Consider the following 11,898-nt stretch of genomic DNA (forward strand, 5'->3'; position numbering starts at 1 on the left):
AGAAAACTATACATCACAATTATCAGTTAATAAGATAAACAAAACATTTAATTTCTTTTCACATTTAAAAATTTAGATTTTGGACTATTGTTAAAATTCGAAGCAAACAATGGTACGATATTTAAGCGTTGATTATTTATTTGACGTGTTTGTATACCTTGTGTAAAACCTCCATGAGTCTAATCATTGTAAAATATAAAATTAAAAGAAATAATTTGAAAACGTACAATTTTCTCCATTGATTGTAATTTACAAATATGTTTACATTTTACTGAAATAATAAAATAGTAGAAAAGTATAAAATGAATAAATGATTGAATGATTATTCTTATTATCATTTTCAATGTTAATATTAGTTTTATTAATATGAACTCAGAAAAAAACATTTACTACTGATTGTTCATGTATATATATATATATATATATATATATACATCAAAATTTAAATAACCTTTGAGTTTATTGGTTAGTTTACATTAGGGGATTTTGTCATGAATTAAGTTTATGAACTAGCAAGCACTTTTATTGTTTGTAGATTTCAAATAAATTATTGTTATTATTATTATTATTACTAATACATTATATGTTATTGTTCTTTAATATCAATGGTTAAGATCATGAGTCAGTTGAAGCGAGACCTCCATGGGAAACCCGGAAGCACTGAACGGCCGTTTCGTCCTATTGAGGGACGCCTCAGCAGTGAGCATCCACGACCTCGCCCCCTGCGAGGTTCGAACCCAGGACCCAATGGTTTCGCGTGCGAGCACTTAACCACTAGATCACTGAGCCGGCTGGCATCCAACGGCGTTAATGTCTAACTTCAACTAATCCACGAAATTGAGCGACACATCCACCATTGTCTTCAGTGAGTTCTTTAATAATTAATGAGATTATAAGCAAAGATGAATAGTGGTTAACAGTAGAATCCAGATTGATGCACTTATTGTTTTATTTGGGACTTGTCAGCTGGATAGACTTGTATGTCAGAGTTGATGTTCACTCTGCGACTAGAATCCAGTACTGTTTACTTCAAACGCTATTGCGTTATTTACTGAGTCTACTGAGCTCTGATGGCCAAACATATACCAATAAGAGATTGATCAATTGCAGTCTTAAACATCAATAAGAAGATCCAAGTAAACAATATAGTTATATGCATATTTATGTGTATGTTTTAGAGAATTGTGTTAGTGAAAATTTTTGTCAAGTCACTATTTTTAACTAAATTACTGAAAATGTTAATTAGATATCTTGGCTTTTTAATATATTTCCAAGTATTGTTTAGTTCGTAATAAAAAGCATCTTCGAATCTAATTATCCAAACAAGTTTTCTACTTTAAGAATAGTTATCCATCAATAGGATGATTATTATATTAACTTACAATTCATATCCACTCTATGGATTATGAAAATATTCATTTATTTTATGTTAGAACAAACTTTATAGACAAAGCAAGAATCAATGAATGACGTAGCTAAATGCTCACAGTTAATTTAATGTTTAAAAGCTCTAAAGGTTAGGACCTTTGGCTAGCTAACAGATGAAGTCTGGTGTCTGTATATAGAAGAAATATGTCCTATCTGTGAGTCACTTTGTATTTATTATTATCAATTCATAATTTTTTTTATTTTTATTCCTTATACGTTTTTCTCTAAAGAGTTTGAAACTTCAAGAATTAATGGAACTACTAAGATTAGTAAAATCGCAAATGTGCTTATTTTTACAACTGTTTATAATCAGTAGAAAAGCTACTCAAGTCAGTCCTAAAGTGGAAATTTCAAATTGGTGCATCAAATTAAGAAAAAAACGAAAATTTAAAAATGTATGTGCTTCGTTAGCATTTCCGTATATCGACAGTCTACAGAAGCTAATAAATTTAGAGGAAAATTAAAGGGTAAAATGGTTTAGTGTATATTTGTACATACAGGATTTTTGGGAACGAAGTCTAAAAATTCCCTAAATGCATGATTCAAGCAATAATCTCGGGAAGTCAGTGACATGGTTTAAATCTCAATTGTTACTGAGTTTGTGATTTCTTATCGCTGATATTCAGGACTGCAGCTGATTAGTCTCTGTTCAACATGCACATTATGAATAGATCTCCATGACACATTGTTCGTCACAAGGTTTTAGTATATATTTTGGCTGTGGTTTGCAGTAAAATCTAGGACTCGGGTTTTTCCCTTGAATGTGACTTCACACCTGTTGAACAAGTTGACGTCTGCTTGGGTTCTGTAGATCAGTGGATCGTGCACTGACATTGGAAGCGATATACACCAGGTTATAATCTCAGCGCGAATATCAACACTGTGATGCCGGTACATACAGCTGATGAATCGAGAACGGGATGAAACATGTGTTCTGTACTACACTGCTAACCACAACTCAAATATCTGCTGAAAACTAGTGACGGAAAATTTCAGGATGCTCATATTGGGACAGAAACTGATAAAATCTAAACCTGAATATCAGTTGCGGGAAATTACAGACACTTGTAAAACTGATTTAGGTTTGAAATCACATCTTGTTAGTTATCCTGACAACTATCGAGTTGGATATGATTGAGTTGCCGGTTCAAAAAGCTAGGTTAAAACTTTTGAGAAGATTGGAATTCATTTATTTTTGACTAGGTTCTATTCATACAAATCATAAAGCAAAAAGAAAACATTCTATAAACATTATCTGTCAAGTTATGAAGTTTTAACTTAATGAATCATTGGTAGGAGGCTATGAAATCTGTGTAATAGTTCTCTTTGCCCCTTAGTTTTTAACAGCCGTTTTCTTTATAATGATAGGAGTCACATAAACTGTTTTCATGCTGACAATGCTTCTGGGTTTGTGTCTCCTCCTCGTCTTATAATGGGTAGCACTCAGTAACAATTGGGATTTAAACCATGTCACTGACTTCCCGAGATTATTGCTTGAATCATGCATTTAGGGAATTTTTAGACTTCGTTCCCAAAAATCCTGTATGTTTTTTGGCAGTTATCATTCCTAATTATCACACGACAGGCCTTAAACCCATAAAACTTTCAACTTCAGCTAGTCTAAACACAAGTGAATGTTGACTAAACAGACCTTTTAATCTAGAGATGCTGGATTGAATCCATTATCAAGTATATTGTCACGTCATTTCTATCTAATTTACAAAGTGTAACATGTGTTTCAAGTGAATTGTCCTGTAAATAGCACTGTTTTGTGAAATTTTAGAAAGCTGAAAGAATATATTTAGGACTCTTAATTGCACTTTTAAAATTATTTCTCTATGTTTCAGGATTGAACTTGTATAACTTCATTCAGTTTGATCGAGTTTTGTAAACTTTGAAAAGGTTAAATTCACTTGGTCTTATTTTACTTGTATCTTCCTATTGTTATTTAGGACAGCAATTGATCAGTCTCATGTTGGCATATGTGCATCCTGTGAGGATTGCCTCGATATAGCCATAAGTCACAAATTTTTTAAGCAAAGATGGATAGTGGTTAGCTGTGGAATCCAGGACACGCGTTTCCTCCTATTTGGGACTTGTCAGCTGGATGTACCTGCATCCCAGAGTTGATGTCCACTCCGGGACTGGGACCCAGCACCGTCCGCTACAAACGCCATCACGTTCTCCACTTTGAAAAGTTTTTTTTCTTTCTAAAAATTAGAATGACTTTAAAACACATCTGTTTCGTTTCGAGTCGATCCCAGTTTGATAGTCAGTTTAGCGGAAGATCTTCATTTATTTACAACCTTTAATTCTCGTGATTTAAAGTTATCGGTATTACAAAATATACTGAATCTGTTCTAAAAGCTTCAACCAAAATCAGAAATTTTAGCCTAACTATTCAGATGGTACTTAAAATCTTGGATATGTAGATTCAAAACACTAACCGGTCTTGTTTTTTATGTCTTATTGTTAACTGAATTCTAAAAACGACTAAATTTTTACATTACTCACCTGCTTACGCCTGTTATCCCTCGTGAAGGAGCATAGGCCACCCACCACCACTCTCCATCCAACCTGTCCTGGGCAATCCTTTTCAGTTCCTTCAAGTTGCTATTCATCCTTTCCATGTTTGCTTCCAATTTCCAACGCAATGTGTTCTTTAGCCTTCCTCTTTACGTTTACCTTCAAGATTCCAAGTTAAGTAATATTATTTTTAACTTATTAGCAAGTTTCCTCGTTTAGTAATACACCATGCTTTAAGTAGATTTTAGTAATTTTCGTTTTCATTTAACATATAATTAAATTACATTAATTCTACTTTTCATTGAGTTTTTTCATACTGCATAAAATTATCAGTTTTATGTCTATATAAATCAACTTGTAATAATACTGAAATCTTTCCTCCAATTCATTTTCATCAGTTATATTTTATAGTATTAAAAACACATATATGTTGACGAAGACTATACTTTCCATCAGGTTCCACAGTTATACGTCTAAATTAATATTTTGAAGGAATAGCCATGTTGGAACGGCTTCCGAGAACTATGACAGCGTCTCCAGAGACCCTAGAAGAGCTGAAGAGTTCCATCTAATCGTAACGCAATGGAGCTTTCTAGGGTATCAGTGTGGCATGCTACTATTGGTCAGTAGCATAATATGCCTCTTTGTGGATTGGTTGAATTATAATGTTGATTTAACAAACGCTAATATCTATAAATACCCATGATTTTCTGTACATTTTGATACTTGTCAAACAAGCACTTTCTCCAGTCTTCTTCTGTCTTCTTATTAGCTACTTGGTGGGTTCTAACATTCGTGTGCTCAAGTTATACGATGTATATTAAGAATTGAACCTCTAAATATAACAAGCCAAGTTTAAGGCGAATAATTTTTTTTAAATTATAGCATTTGAACCACGGAATAGTTGGTAAAATTAAAAAAAACTTGTTATTATAAACTGTTTGATATTCATACTTCATACTACACACTTATCTCCTAATTATATTATTCTGAATACATCAAATTTTGTTTTAAAAAATTAGTTTTAAGCTTAATTGTATTGACTGAGTAAAACCTAGTCGTGTTGTATTCACTTCAATACAACTATTTCATTATCAAAGATTTACATGACTTCCAAAAGATCTAGGTTACTTACTTTTAGAGGTAAAAATATTCAAAAAGGCTTTTTGATCTTAGATTTTTCTTATTTATACTTAATAATGGTACTACTGAGTCATACAAAGAGCTACAATCCTGTCTTAATATCAACTAATGCTTAATTAAGACTAGAATGCTAAAGTGGTTGGTTCATTCATCTCTGTCTATTCTTTGGTTGAAACTGATATTGAATTTTAACTACGGTATAGTATGGAATAAAACAATGATTATCACTAAACTTTAGAACACTGTTTACTCTTTTAAAGGTTAATGATATTATTATTATTATTATTATTAATTATTGGTAGTAATAATAATAGTTTTATTTAATACTATATGTTCATTGAAGTGTGAAATTCTCAGTATACAATATCTCAACAAGTTCCACACAAAAAAAACGAAACAATAGATAAATGCATACATATGTGCATCAAATATGTAAATAAATTATCTGGAACTAAATGAAATGTTTTCAAGACGATAAGAATTTATCCAACTGTGAATCGGCAACATGTCCATTAATATAAGTTTTAATTAGGTCAGCTCTTAAAACCTATTTGTGGCATAATATATGTACTAGATACGGTATTATAGAGCTTTATACTTCTACCTCGATGCATGGATTCTAATGTATATGCATTTCGTCCCACCTGAAGATATACGAGGGGAAAGGTGTTAACGTCGTGAATGGTTAGTATCGGATAAAATAACGCTTGGCAGTAGTTTCCAAGATTCAAAATGTCTATCTACAACCATATTCATAACTACATCAAAAGATTCACTATACATATTAATAACTGGCTTCAACACCTGTAACACACCAAAATCTTTTACAAAAGCTCAGGAAAGAATAACGGGCAGAGTGAAGAATAATGGTTAATCAACAAATTATGAATCGTAAAAGAAAATGTCGAGCAATTACAAAAGCATGTAGTCTTTATTTAAAATAAGTCAGATAGAAAACCTTCTTTTATTTCATTCAAAGATGAGAGGACCAAGACAAACAGGAGGAAAAATTAACACCTACATAAGTGACCTTTGACACTGTTTTTATTAGGGAATCTCTAATAGAATAAACTTCTTATGATCGCAACAAACTATTTAAGTGCTCTTTTGTGTCACATTGAAGTTAACAGTTTGACATATAGGAGGATCAAATGTGAGATCACTAAAAATAGATCATCACTCAAGGAGCGACAAGAACTCGCTTATTTCAAGGGAATTCGAGAAAGTAGAAATTAACGTACATACAGTAAGGTCATCTTATACTTTTAAAAAGTCTCTTTGTGGAAGACAGAGGATCATACAGAAAAAAGAGGGAAAAAATAGCTACCTATTTCATACCAACTTGAGTTAGTTAAAAAAATAGAACATTTTTCTTCAAGGATTATGTACTGTTCCTTATCAGTAAAGTAAGAACACAGCTAATTGGTCATCCAGCTATCGGTGTCGACGCTCGCAAACATGTTTAATAACAGTGGTCTTGTGACAGAGTAAGAGGCAGAAGTACGGTCTAGAAATCCGCGTTGAGCATACTTCTCAACATTTTACAGACTGAACACTTTATAATTCAGAATAACAGCATCACCCAGGGTATTTTCTTTGCATTTGTAAGAGAACTGCCATGAATCAATATCCTCCTTTCATCCAGGCTGAAGTGGGAGTAGAAATACTTTCCTCATCGTTTTGAGAAAGTATGAAGTTATCTCTGTAGACTCAATATACGTTTTACAGACAAATATATCTAAGCTCCAGCCTTTAAACATTCCAACATAAACAAACACGAATAGTAGTGGGTTCGGGTTTTGAAGTTAAATGAGGTTAGGGATATAGGCACATCCACTTGAAGAGTCCCAATCGAGACGAAACGCGTGTCCTTGATTCCACTGCTAAGCTCATTTCATCTGTTATGTTTAACTAAATGCATTGTTTATATATATATAACAAAATAAATAGGTAGATAGATTTGTCTTCTGTACAACAAAATTTGAATATTTGATATAGTTTTGTTAGTTCTGGTGAACGACCTAATGGAAGTAATAAAAAGATTATTTGAAGTTAAAGAACTGTTTCTTGTTGAATTAATCTTTTTAACCGTAAAAGAATCATTCTCTATCGGCAAGTGAGATCTTTCGTATCTATGTACCCAAATCATATTGGTTACAGAAATTAAAATAATATCACTCAATAATCTAATGTTTATGTTTATGGCTGTGAAATTGGATCACAGGAATTCAGATTGCACTAGAAAGCATCCAGATACATCTTGACTGACTACTACCTATTAGTGAACGCCGTGGAGTAGTTTGAATAAAGTATCAGCAATTATCTTTAACTAAAGCTAGTCCAGCATATAGACGACAGGTAAATTATTAAACTACTTCTCTAAAGTAAGTAGTTTGAGTGACGTAAGTAATCTAATATTTAAAAATAGTGGAGAAAGGGATCTCTACCCTAAACCATTCATCCTCACACATAGGTGATTAAGTCCACAAACTATCAGCTAAATTTTAATCAGCAAGTATTCGCACCACTTTTTGTGAGTAAAATTCAGTCTTGATCTCATAAAAAAGACAGAGTGGTCTTTTGAAATGAGTGAAAAAACAAGAACTTGTATAGTTTTTTCTGGTAGTATCGTTTTCTCTGAGTTGGGTAATTTTACTGCGAAACTTTGGTCATCATTCTGGACAACATCAGTTGCGAATAAACGAGTCAACCAAATAAAGCTTGTACAGCTTGGAAGATTCCTGTATAACCATTTATTTAACATTATTATCGTTATTTTCATCGTTTCTTTGTGCACTATCTACAGCTTTTTCACACCAAGCCTTTATAATTGTATTTACTCAGACTCCCATTTTAAGGTTCAATACAGCTGTAATGAATTATTCGTATTTTAAGTCCCATCTCAAATTATGGCCTCGTAAAAACTTTCTTTTATTTTAATTATCTTTGTTCGGTAAACAGAATTAATTCAGTTAATGTAGATCAATAAATTGGCAAAAAGCGAATCAAATTTTAAATGTGAAATTATTGTAATTATGATTTTATAAGTAGCTAAATATGAAACAAAAATAAATATGAATTTTATTTGTTATAGTAAGGTGAAATTGAGATTTCCTTCCCATATAACTGTGTAGTCTATTTATTAGAAAAAGTTACTTCTGAAAAAGCAGTAAGAACATCAAATATGATGGTAAGTAATACTGACCACCTCCTACGTAAATAAGGGTCCACAATAACTAGTGTCTATCACAAGTTCAGAGTCCAAAAGGAAAAAAACTAACTTACTTACGCCTATTACTCATCGCGGAGGAGCATAGGCCGCCCCCCAGCATTCTCCATCCAACCCTGTCTTCAACAAACCTTTCCAGCTCTCTTTAGTTACTTCTCATCCTTTTCATATCTTCTTCTATCTTCCAACGTAATGTGTTCTTCGGCCTTCTGCTTTTCCTCTTCTCTTCAGGATTCCAAGTTATGGCTTGCTCGTGATACAGTTTGGTGAGATCCGCAATGTATGTCTTATTTACTGTTCTTCCCCACAGCAAGCTTTTGTTGATCGTATCCGATCAACGGACATTCAGCATCCTGAATACACAATTGTTTATAAATACTTGTACATTCTTCATCATGGTTGTAGTAGTTCTGGAAGTTTCAGCTCCATACAGTAGAACCAACTGTCTTCACGTTCGTATTGGAGATTGTGAATCAGATGTTGGTTGACAGTTGTTCTCAGCATCATGTGTTCTTCAAGTGTAGGAATGCTGTCCTTGATTCGCCAACCCTCCCCTCTACCACTGCGTCTGATCCTCTTCATTCATCGATGACACTGTCCAGATATGTGGAAGATTCCATATCTCCCAGTGTCTCTCCATCAAGTGTGGTTGGGTTGCTCAGTGTTCTCCATATTGCATTTGAGGATGTTTCTTCTTCTTCCCTTGTGTGTGTGTGTGTGAGTGTGAGTGTGAGTGTTGATGCCTACTAATGTAGAGACTGCTGCCACACTGTCTGTCTTCATTTGCATTTATTTGTGTGTATGGGATAGAAGAGTCAGGTAATTTGTGAAGTCCAAATCGTCTGGTTGATTTCGAGCTGTCCATTGTATTCCGTATTCCATTAGAGTTTTTAGGCTGTCACAATGCAGTCGATCGCCAGAAGGAGGAGAATGGGGAATAGTAATCAGCTTAGTCTGATTCCTGTTCTCACTTGAAATGCATCCACCAGCTGTCCTGTATTCACCACTTTGCACTTTAGTCCGTCGTGAGTTCCGAATAATGTTGACAATCTTCTGATGAACTTCATAGTGTCGAAGAGGTTTCCATAATGTCCTCCTATCCACACTTTCAAACACCTTCTCATAGTCAAGGAAGAGGAAATCAAAGTTTGCATGAAATTGTATAATAAGAGTAAAGCAATACGTTTCAAATTAACAGACAACACAATAACTTGTTAAAATAACTTTGTAATAAACAAAAGGTTGGACTAGACAAATGAGAATATAGTTAATGCTAGGAAAATAAAGAAAACCTCTACTCAAACGACCCTTGATATCAAAAAGTTAAAATTTATATCGCTAGAGTAAATTGATTTTTAGTACAAAGAATTTATTAGTATATAGTAGACTTTCTATATTTTCATATGGCTGAAACTTCGAAAACTTCAAGTTCTTGATCACTTGTTTACATAGACTTTCTTTTATAATATCTAAACAAATGTGAAAATATTAAACTGTAATGAGTTTATAGGTACCGATGCCAAGGTTCGACCTGATAATTTCAAATAAACTGAGCGTTGGGTAGACAGATAATAATAAATGCATTTTTGTTATATCCCAGTGAGTAAGGCACTTCTTCCTAGTGGCCTACATTAAGTCATGAAACGTCAGAAATACAATTTTTATACTCATTGTGATAAAACAAAAATATATTTATTATCAAACTGTATTGTTTTTCATGAGTCCATACTACAATTTGTCCGTAACACGAAATCATCAACGTTATTTGTTCGCTACATCAAGGAGGACCTCTCCTCTGATACTGCTTTGCAAGTGTCAACACCAGTGATCATACCCCATCCCACTAGTGAAATTATAGGAATAATAAATTTTTGATCACTGCTACTATTGAACATACTTATTAAACTTCCTTTCCTGCAGATGTCTTACACATACACTATCCCTGGTTAATTTCATTAGGTTAAATAATATCTGTCGAAATAGTATCATAAAAATACCTAAAACATGTATAATGACAGATCTGCCACAATAAATTTTGATGTTGTCATTTCCTGCTCTCCGTTCCTATTCTCTTTTCTCTAAGTGCAGGTGATCAAAATTACTCTATTAAGGCATTGGAATAGGCCATCAATTTGCTATTCATACTTCAACAGGATGTTCTATTCCTCCTACTATGAATTGCTTATTCCCAACTGCCACTTTATATTATTACAATCCTTGTGAAAAATTTCCTCTCAAAACAACTTATGAACCACATTTGGTCAAATAATTTATCATTATATCTCTGCCCTTTGTATGTAACATTCTTTCTATTTCAACCTGATCATGCCCGCAACTTGTGATATATGCTGTCATTATTTTGAGATTACAATTTATTTGTTTACTTTTTTATAGAATCTGCTACTATGAGAAACCTTTTTATCAAGGGAGTCTGGATTTTTATACACAATATTCATCTTAAACTAAATAATAACTGGCTTCTGAACATAAATATATCAATTACAAACGCATACTTTAGCACCATATAGTTCGTACAATATAGAATCCTTTGCATAAAATAAAATGAATAATTCTACTCAAAGAGAAAGTAGATCAATAGACTAAAATAAATTTACAGGAAAATTTTGTTGTTTCCAAGATGGCAACTTAACACATGTAATCCAGGTATAACAATAACTTTTATGATTATCACTAACTCAATTGGTGTTTGAGCGAATTCACACAAAATGATTTAAAATGGATTCAACAAGCCCTATCTCAACGCTTTGATGGATGACTTTTGTAATAACAACTCTTACATCTAAAAGAAAAGAGAAACTAATCATAAACTACGAAAATTTCATAACTCATTGAAGAACACTGGGTATATTTTATTTTATTTGGATTTTCAGTTAATTAATTACAATTTTTCATTTATTTATGGCTACTAGCTATTAAATTACATCATACTTTCAGGATCCTTTTTGACGTCAGCCAAGGTTAGTGACATAGTTCCAACTGCTCCATTAGCATAACCATCGTTAAATCAGTTAATAAAAAAGTAAAAGGAATTCCAGTCAAATAATTTCAAACAATGTACCTCGTTAGAAAATAATAATAATAGATAATAGATAATGATTAGTAGGCAGCTGGATGTAACAATAAATTGCAACTAACAAAGTCTTTACACTCTGATTCCAGATTAGACTTTGTAAATTATTCAAACAACTATAAAGCACTGACTGAACAATAAAGAGAAGAAATGTAATTAAAGAAGAACAGTTTTCTATTGTTACTGATGAGAAAAATAATTTAAAATGAAAGGGCTACTAGTCATATAATTATTATTGGAGGACGTTTCACATTTGGAGTTTGGACTCTGATAGTTTTTCTTTTGAAAACTTTTACTGTTCAGTATAATTAATTTATCGATATTTAAGAGATATCAATAAACGAAAAAAATTTTATTAAATGTTACTGTATGTGTCATATGATAAACATTATGCTATAAATAATACGAAAAATTTATCATATCAGAAGGGTTTTTGTGGGTATTTTAGCAATTTCATTGATTGCAATCATGAGTCAATTGA

Source organism: Schistosoma haematobium, chromosome 4 (genome assembly GCF_000699445.3).
Source record: "Schistosoma haematobium chromosome 4, whole genome shotgun sequence".
In the NCBI taxonomy this organism is placed as follows: Eukaryota; Metazoa; Platyhelminthes; class Trematoda; order Strigeidida; family Schistosomatidae; genus Schistosoma; species Schistosoma haematobium.